Here is a 10,967-nt window from a genome sequence, read left to right on the forward strand (position 1 = left end):
TCTCACTCACTCACTCTCACTCTCACTCTCACTCACTCACTCTCCTGTCACAAGGCATCAATCCCATATGCAAGTGGGTCTTCAATTCAATCCATTAAAAAGTCATTGCATGAATAACTTTTCACCCTAACATCTTCCCCCTCAAAATTAGGAATCGATGACTCGGCTTCAATCTTCCAAAAATAGCAACTTCACGAACTAAGCCCCACGTGTGACAAATGTAAAAATGAACATCAAACCTTCAATTCTTCAATGATTTTCCAATTCGGGTTCTAGAGTGTGAGACCTTACAAACCGAGCATCAAAAGGTAATTTGGAGTATCCACACCTCCACAAACGATTACCCAAATTTGAGCATAAAAACACACCCAAAAAAATCTTCATTATGTCCAAACCATCATGAACCGAGAAAACCCAAATCTCTTCAAAATCTCAAATCAAATCACTTCATAAACTTCGATTTCTCAAGGTCACATCAGTCTTCAAATCCGCGTAATATGAAAAATTCACAACTTTTGAATTTTGATATTCAGATCTCTCCCCCTTTTTATAAACAAAAATGATTATAAAACCGAAAAGGAATGAGAAAGCGCTCAATTCGGAATTTTCCATACAAAACTCCCCCTTAACACATGGCATAAACGTTTTGCATAAATCCGGAAAATCCAAAAATATCAACATTTTTGAATTTGATACTTCTCGGACCGCCTTTGGCTTAAAATCCAAAAATATCACAATTTTCGGAAAAATGATTATAAAAATGTCACTTGCAATCAATCATGGCCCCATTGGCGCCCAACTAATCCATCCCGATGATAACCTTCGATCCTCTCAATGACATCAACAAAAAATCAATAAAGTAGCTCTCACTAAACAAATTCCGGACACACCCACGATGCACCCTCGAAGCACTCACGGTACGGTTATTCCCATTCTCAACCTTTAGTGGAAAATTCAATGTCCCGGGAGCATCACAAAACTTCTTGACAAGCGCAAGAGATACAAAAGATCGGGTAGGTCCCGAATCAAACAGACACATTTGCAGACATACCATTGACTAGAAAGGTCCCCATACAAGATCAAATATAAACATAAGCATAAATAAGGAAAGCAATAAAAGATAAGGATAGTTCACATACCAGTAACCACATTTGGTGTTGCACAAGCCTCATCGGTGGTCATTCTTTATATGCACTGAAAGGTATTGAAGAGCCACATAATCCTATCTAGTTACTTTTAACACATGTTGAACTAAAAACACAATACATACAACAAGCCTAACATATAAGTTTTCCTTTTTTACCCTTTGGTTCCAGCACACAAAACAAGGTCTTCAATCTCATAACCACTATCATCAACCCTCAATAAGGTCTAAACTTTACTTCCTCAAAGCCCATAGTTTACATGATTGAATTAGAATCCAAAACTCTCAATTAAGAATCATCCTGAAACTCGATGTTACATATGTATTGTTAGTTTAGTCGTTTTTTATGGGTTGTTTGTTCTGATGATTTTGTTGATTATGCATACATTTTTGTTAATTGAGATAGAGATGATCCAAATGACATGCCAACAGGGAGTTTTCTTCATTTAATACTTAATTCTCTTTTTAATGTTCGGGATGGCAATTTTTAAAGTTTAAGGATGCGTTTAGTGGTAATTTTATGATCACTAAATGTATTGAAAAATTTATTTTTACCCCCAATTTTAATATTTTTACATGGTTTTGTAGCTTAAAAAGGCAAATTTAAGTTAAATTTTGCGATTAATTTTAAATCTCCCAGTTGATATTTCTTTGTCTCATTCAGTTGAGATTGACCTGCATTGGTGGGTCCATCGCACCGATTTGATATGTTGATGGGATTTAGCTTTCTTTTATGAAGTCCAAAGTTCTTAATCGGATTGACCACTCGTTACTTGTTTTTACAAGTTTGCCTAAGTTTCGTATTCCTCATCGCCTATTCGACGGATATCGGTGAAAGTTGGTTTTCGTCCTACGAAATCAAAATATAGTTTTTTAAAAGCTAATTGATATGAAGTTATGGTTTGCATCAACACTTGTCATTACAAGTGCAACCCGAATCCCTCGGGTTCCCCTCTGCTTATACAATTGGTGGGAGTTGGTTTTCTTTTTATGAAAATCAATATATAAAATGTTGTGCTTAAAATTGAATTGACAGTTTTTTATGTCACTTATTATTACCAGTGTGACATGTGCTTCATAGGTTCCCTACTGCCTATTCTATAGATTTTGGTAGGAGTTTGTCTTCTTTTATTGAATTCCAAATTATTTTGATAATGAATTGATGAAAATTTATTTCACATGTTAAAGAAAGTGCGACCTATTTTGATGGGTTCCTCATCTCTTATTCAACGGGTTTATGGGAGTTGAACTTATTTTTATAAAGTCTAAAGGTTTTTAAGGAATTGACGGTGTGGTGTGATGGTCTTCATTTTTATGAAGTCCAAAATGAGTTTTACAAGGAATTGACGAAAAGGTTGTGGATGCACAGCTTGGTTGAAGATGTGATTTAAAGATCAAATATTTGCAACCCGTTTCAACAACATAAGTCAACAAGAAACAAACATCAAAGTGCAAAATTACATGATTTAAAAGGCCAAAAATTCTTAAATTTCAAGTTTATTTTGTAAGGCAATTTTAAGTCGGGTAAATGACACAAAAAACACTCTTTTTACACATAAATTAGATTTCAACACCGTGTTTTTTTTGTGTCAATTTCGACACTGTGTTTTCCAATTTGTTACAATTCTGACCATTTGACCGGTTAACTAGGTTACATGCTGACGTGGCATGATGACGTTTCAGTTTTGATGACGTGGCATGCTGACATGATATGGTGACGTGTCAAAATTGATTTTTTTCCCACAAAAAACACTAATTTTCACTGTTTTTCAATTTTGACACTAAGTTTAATTTTTTATTTTAATTTTGACACTATGTTTTTTTTGTTCCAATCGAACATCATTTATCAAATTTTGTTCAATTTTGTCTATTTTTCATTTGAAACCGTATAAATATATTTTTTTTTATTACATTTTAAACCGTATAAACTTATTTTTTTCGTTTAAAAACCACATTTTTATTTAAATACAAGGTGTTTTTTTTTCTTACATTCAAAGCATTAGTTATATCATGAAAATCAAACTAACCATAAGCTTTTAATAAGATGTAAAAATTTTATAGGTTGCAAACTTGATATCCGAGTTTTAATCGACTACACGCCTCCAAACCTCCAAACACATTTTAAAGTTGCATATTTAATTTAAAATACAATTTTTATATAACTAATACATATTTATACATAAAAATATGGTTTGAGTGTAAAAAAATGTATTTGTACAAAACTATGGTTTTTAAATGAAAAAAAAAACATATTTATACGGTTTAAATGTATTAAAAAATATTTATACGATTTCAAATAGAAAATTGTCAACATTGAATAAAATTGGAAAATATGATGTTCGATTTGGAACAAAAAAACATAGTATCAAAGTTGAAAGAAAAAATTAAACTTAGTGTCAAAATCGAAAAAAAAAAATGAAAACTTGGTGTTTTTTGTGAGAAAAAAATTCAATTTTAACACGTCAGCATGCCATGTCATCATGCCACGTCAGCATGCAACCTGGTTAACCGGTCAAGTGGTCAGAATTGTAACAAATTGAAAAACACAGTGTCAAAATTAACAAAAAAACACGGTGTCAAAATCGAATTTGTGTGTAAAAAAGTGTTTTTTGTACCGTTTATCCATTTTAAGTCGATTAAGGTCTATTATGCTCTTCTCCAAACACATAAAAGAAAAATGAGATAAAAGGGAATCAAGGTTTTAGTTAATTGTTCAACAAGTCATTTATAAATCCAAAAGAAAGACTACATTTATAGCATTTTTGTTGCTGTTAGATTCACAACGTGAAATGTAAGGAAAAATGAATAGGTTTCCAATTTGATGAGATGATGATTTCAAGAAGAAAAAGTCATTTATTGACTTTCTGTTTTGAGGATTTCTTGGAAATAAAAATATTGGCATCCATATTCGATCTTCACCAATACCCTTCACCCATTAACTCTCTTCGCAACGTCACCAATTCTCCACCCTTATCCCACCATTCAGCCAATCGAAAACACCAAAAAACCGCCACTTGAACCTCCACCACCTCCCTAACGAGCCTTTAGCCATCATCGATCATCCCACATTCCAGTTTCCACCACCATTTTCCCACCATAAACCACCCTTATCTTTACCACAAACAACCGTACACCACCTTAATAACCACCGAATGAATATCACAGCACATACACCATCGAACCACCTTATACCATCATACACCTTAACTCTCCAACCAACCCCCCATCATCACAGCCGATACCATCAAATTCGAAGAAAGCACTACCTTCATATCGATCTGAATCAGCCAAGGACCATTTGCTAAGAAAATCAGAGTACAACCGCCTTCTCCTGGTCAGAAATACGTCAGCATTGCCGTCAATTCTTCCCTGAAAGGCCACATTCACCAACATCAGCGGACCACCACTGCTTCATCTTCACGCCCCCAATATTATCATCTTAGAAATTTCGATTCAAAGTAAAGAAAAGGGGTGGTTTTGTGCAATTTTGAGAAGAGAAAAGAAGAGTGGGATAAGAAGAGCGTACATGGTCCTGTGATTTTTGTGAGAAAAGAAGAGTGGGATCAAGCGAAGGAGAAGAAAGAAAGAGGAGTTGACTTCCTTCTCCTGCTGGGATATGGGTGGGACACGCACGCCACAAGAATGATCCAAGAAGCGTGTGTGGCCTGTTGGATCTCATTGTTGGTTGCTGGTTTTATTTCTTTCAGTCTAAATACTGGGCTGGGTATTTCTTTCTTTTAGAGGGCTCGCAGGCAATAACACAGAAAAAGGGTGTACTCTTGCTTTATGGCCTTTTTTATTTTTCCTTTTAATTGATTTTAAATTTACTCCTATTATTCGCAGAAAATATGTCAAACACTAGTTTTATTAGGTTTATTTTTGTTTAATTAACTGCCATGGAGTAATTTATTATATTGGGTTAAGTTAATTGGAGTTAAGTGATGATTTTAATGTGCTAAGTTAATTGATACAAGTTGTGTGGCAATTGTTTTCTTTTTAAACAAGTATTTAGTGTCAAAATTGCTTAATCAAGTTAGGTTAATTGACAATGTTTATTATCCGACCAATAAAGGATGTTAAACATAAAGTTGAGTAATTACTTAAAACTTTTGACTTGGAGATGAGCGTTAGTTGCGAAATCATTTAAACATAAGTGTGTGATTTCGTGATCCCACTTAAAATCAATATAGACGTGTGTTGGTGCACTTTTAACAAAACCACTAAACCTAATGTTTTTTTAATTTTCATCTTGGTGCAAGATGCGCCATTTTGGTTCCTTGATGTGCCATAGTATCCCTAATTAGTCATGCATGCTATGAAGTCCTCTATGATGCTCAAGATTGTTCATGGATGCTCAGAAGTTGGTGATGCTCAAGGAATACGCTATGCTTTGCCGCCATGATGGATGTTCGACCACTAGTGTTCATGATACGCCGCCTGTGCATCATGATGCTCCACAATAGCTCATGGTGCTCCATCATGTGTGTTATTGATGATAATATGTTGTATGATAAGGATGAATGTTCCAAAAGCTATTGCATGGCGGATTGTGATTGGTTGATACCTTTCATGGACCTATGGGCCAATGGGCTTGGCCCATTAGGATTTTAGGTTTGATCCCTTAAGTATAAATATGATGCATGCTTAGTCTTTTGATATGTCGTATCATTTGTATCCTTAGCCAGTAGGACGAATCTATGTTGAGTTATACTTGTAATCTCCATTTGAGAACTATGTGAATAATGAATACTCCCCTCCTGCCCATGTACGTAGGTCACTTTGACTGAACCATGTAAAATATGTCTCTTTGTGTGTTGTTGGTTTTGCTTATTTTCCACACTACTTCCTAAAAAAGGTCATCAGAACTTGACAAGTGGCATCAAATTTGTATTGAGTCTTGACAAGTATTGTCTGATTTCCAAACAAGTGTTATCAGAGTTACGGTTTGTGTTACTGTGATCGAATATTTCTACTCACAAGTTTGATTTGGAGAAGTTTAATGGTTTAAATGAATTCACTTTGTGGAAGGTGAAGATAAGCACTCTTCTTGTTTAACAAGGATGTTCAGCGGCACTAGAAGGAGAGGCAAAATTGCCAAGGGACATGGCAGCAGAAATGAAGGTGGATATTCTAGCAAGAGCGCATATTTTTGTTTTCTTGATTTTGAAAGATAGAGTACTGAAGGTGGTTATAGATTAAACAAGTTCATCTAGGCTTTAGGAAAAATTGCGTGAAAAGTATCAGAACAATTCTCTAACAAATAGGTTGTATTAAAAGCAATGTTTGTGTGATCTAGGATGTAAGAAAGCACCGAAGTGAAGGATCATTTGGATAACTTCAATAAGATCATCTTGGATATACATGGTATTGATGTAAAGATTGAATATGAAGATCAAGAACTTATCATCCTATGTTCACTGCCGAATTCTTATGAGAATTTCATTGATACCATGTTGTATAGTTGGACAACAATCAATGTGAGTGATGTGAAGGATTCTTTGATGTCCAAGGAACTGAAAGGAAACACTTGTGTTGAAGATGATGTTTCCAATTCTAGTTTGTTTGCAGGAAGAGGAAGAACATCAAATAAACGTGAAGGTAACAGAGGAAATTCAAGTTCCGAATCTAAATACAACATCAAATGTTATAACTGCAAGGAAAAGAGCACTTTAGAAGAGATTGTTACCTTAAGTATAAATAAGGATGCATGCTAAATTATTTGATATGTCGTATCATATATATCCTTAGCGAGTAGGACGAATCTTTGTTGATTTATACTGTAATCTCTATTTGAGAACTCTGTGAATAATGAATACCCCATCCTGCCCATAGACGTAGGTCACTTTGACCGAACCACATAAAAAGTGTGTCTTTATTTGTTGTTGGTTTTGCTTGTTTTCCACACTACTTCCTAACAAAGGTCATCAGAACTTGACAAGTGGCATCAAATTTGTATTGAGTCTTGACAAGTATTGTCTGATTTCTTAACAAGTGTTATCAGAGTTACTGTTTGTGTTACTGTGATTGAATATGTTTACTCGCAAGTTTCATTTGGAGAAGATCAATGGTTTAAATGACTTCATGTGACAACCGTCAAATTCTGGTCAAGTCAAATTCAACCAGTCAAACCGGTCAACTCAGTTAACCCTTGTATACTAGGGTTTACGCTATGTAATTACAATACAACTCGCTATTTTAATAAGAAATTATCAACTGACAAGTTTGTATATCTAGATTTCCTTAACCTAAAACTATGGTAAGTAATGAACCGAACCGATAAAACAATGTTGCATACTCATCTGGAGTGTGTAAGATCCTTAAACATGGCTTAATGGGGCTTGCGGACCTTGCGTTGCGAAGCCAAACACTCAAAAAGGTCGCAAAAGAAGCCTCTCTCAATCTCTTTCACTCTATCTCTCTATATTAGAAATCTCTCCCGAATCTCTCCAAGAATATGGAATCTCTCCCAAATCTCTCCAAGAATGTGGAATCTCTCCCAAATCTCTCTCCATATGTGAAATCTCTCCAAGTATGTCAAATCTCTCCAAGAATGTGGAATCTCCCCCAAATCTCTCTTCGTATGTGAAATCTCTCCAAGTATGTCAAATCTCTCTCAAAACCTCTTTTGAGTTTTATAATCATTTGGGGGCATCCAGACACTTGACTTGGTGAAAAACCACTCGAAAAGGGGTGATATCTTGGAAAATAGCCTTTTAGGGTCGAAGTCTATCTATGGGGGTCAAACCCTCCTTGGACCGAGGTCCCAAGAAGCAAAACCAGAGGCTCCTTGAGTAGCCGCAGCCATCTGACCGCAACCCCCTTAAGGAACCGCAGCCTTCGGACCGCAATGGCTAAGGACTGGAGCTGCGAGGACGAGGCTGCTGAAGACCGCAGCGGAATCGAACCCGGAACTGAGCACCGCAGCCAACCTGCGCTTCGGACCATCCTGACGAGCCGCTTGTGGTATCTGCTCGGACCGCAGTCCCCTCCCCCTCGGACCTAATTCAGCGACTCCGGTACTAAGGCTGCTGAGACCGAGCCCTCGCCCAGACTTCAGATTTTACACCTTTTTACCCAGTTTTCGACCAGGACTCTGTTTTAAGCCTGTTTTTAATTATTTTAACAGGGGATTTTCACCCAAACTCATATTTTGACATATAAGGTTCCATATATTCATATATTCAACATATTTTTAAGGAAATCGTTATTTAAGAATAAAATCCGTTAAGTATGATCTTGTGGTGGAGTGTTGACTTTGCCATAGTGTTAGACACAAGCAACCCTCTTTCCCACTCCATGACTAACCTACACCCCTCTCCACCATACCTGGTCATTAAAGAGTACTTTTCCCACTCATACTCACGTCCTAAGAGCTGGACAACCCTCTTTCACCTCACACTTCCCTCATTCTCTCATTTTTCCTCCAAGGATCACACTCCAATTTCTCTCCCAATTTCGAGACTCCCAAGGCTGATCATCAAGCTTTCTTCCACTCTTGGTAAGTATAATTCATTCTTCTTATGATTATTACACATCCTTCTACTCAAAATCATAAGAATCTTACACAAACATCGTCACCTTCATATTAGGTTCTCGGTTCTTCAAGGCATCTTCTAAGTGTTCTTGAGTTGAACACTTCTCTTCTTCAACATCCATCCACTGAAATCACATAAGGCGAGTTCATACCCCTATCTTTTCATGTTTTCTTAAGTTTTAGGGGGGGGGGGGGGATACAAGTTAAAACAACAAGAACACAACTAAACTCTTCCAACAGCTTTCATCAAAAAAGTTTGACTCCATTCACGGACTATTTTGGGAAACTTAAAAATTTTAGTTTTCAAAACTGTACTAGGTGCACATAGATCAAGTTCTTAGCTTTAAAATTACTACTTGCACATCTCCATAAGATTTTTCTACAATTTATGGTGATTTTTACAAAACTGCCTATCAATTCAAGGACGAATCTGGACCAGTCTGTGATTATGTACTTTTTCACACAAGTTGGAGGTCACTAAAAATCATAATAAAATTTATGAATAAACTAGACTCATTTTCCAAACTCCCAGAAATTACGGATTTTGATTTGGACCTTTGATAATGTTTCTATAAATTTTATAAGAACAGCAATAGAAAATGTTAACAACAGAAAAATGCTATCAATTTCATTCCACCTTGTAACTTTTTAAGCAAGGTGTATATCATTATCTGAACATATATTATTACATTATATGCCATTTTTTCTTGGTAATTAGTCATATATTACTAGACAAATAGATTTTTACCTTCTCAAGAATGGTAATTAGTTTAATGTTATAAACAAAGTTTACGTCCATGGCATGCAAATATTTGATAAACTATGGAAGTATAGTTTATGTTGCTTTTACATTATAAACGATTATGATAAACTATAATAGGTATAGTTTATGTATCATTACATTTCAAACTCTTTACTAAAGGTTCTCAGTTCACGTAAATCTGTTAATGAATAAATTTGTGAGACATTCGCTTTGTGTTACATCCATGTAACAAAGTCAAAAGTCCTGTAAATTGTAACCAGAGTCTCTTGTAGGAAGAACGTGATAGTTGTATATAGATCTATATTGGGTCTGACAAACCCACACCTGAGCTGCATGCAACAGCTAGATCGACAGGTCTATGGTGACAAGTGTCATTTAACTTGCGACACCTGAAGAACGTCGTATTATGAGGCCATCTGAGTCATAGTATGGTTATAATAACTCACATGTGGTATTAACAAACATAAGATTTACGGGTTTTACTTATAAATTTAACGAGTTTATGTCGATTTAAACTTGCACAAATTTCCTTTAAGTATGGTAAAATACTTGTACATTTCGGTCTTGACTGTTAAGATTACAATGTATTACGTAAGAAAATATGAGATTTTTCTTGAACAAACATTACTTTTACAAGGAAAGGATTTTAGTATCACCTTCAAAAGCTTATGAACTCACCAACCTTTGTGTTGACACTTTTTCAAAACTGCTTGTATTCTCAGGAAATCCATAAACAGGTAATCAAGTGCTTTTGAGGATGGGACGTTAAGGCATCAAACATTTCATTTTGTCAACATAATATAATTGATTTGGAAATATGTAAACTCATACAATGATGTAACTCTTTCAATTATATTTATGTTGGTTGTGTTTACTTTAATCACTATTACAGTTGTTGTTATGATACTATACATGAAGTCCTCCACCCCCGGACGTTTCTGCCATCCTTGGTTTGGGGGTGTGACAGATTGGTATCAGAGCACAGTTTATAGTGAATTAAGTATATCAAACCACATAAGATATACAAACTATAAACACATTTGGGACTAAAAGTATCTGATTGGAACATTTTTCAATTGGTTATAGTTTTAGAAAATAAACAGTTTTCTTGTTTAAAGTATACATACATGCTCGCATAGTGTCATAACTAGGGAGAACATAAAGTAAAAGAAGAGGAGTTGAACACTACGAGTATGACTTGGTATGTGTAATCTGTTCTAGGAAGGATATAGCCTGATCAACTATATCCGTTCGAGAAGTGACTTGCACATACTGGGGGATAGTCGTAATGGGCAACAAATCTAATGACCTAACTTCACTCTACAAAGAATGCTCTAGAAACAAAATCTGAACACTTAAAATACTATAGGAGTATTTTATGTTTCTATAGCGCATTATTATTATTATTATCATCCATTACATGCTTCATACACCCCAATTTTCGCGCAGACAACATGGCCGAATTTCATCTACCTGGAGATCCTTACTTCCCTATTGAGGGAAACGCCGGATGGATCGAGGCAGAA

Source organism: Lactuca serriola, chromosome 3 (assembly GCF_051521515.1).
Source record: "Lactuca serriola cultivar US96UC23 chromosome 3, Lser_US96UC23_V15, whole genome shotgun sequence".
Lineage (NCBI taxonomy): Eukaryota > Viridiplantae > Streptophyta > Magnoliopsida > Asterales > Asteraceae > Lactuca > Lactuca serriola.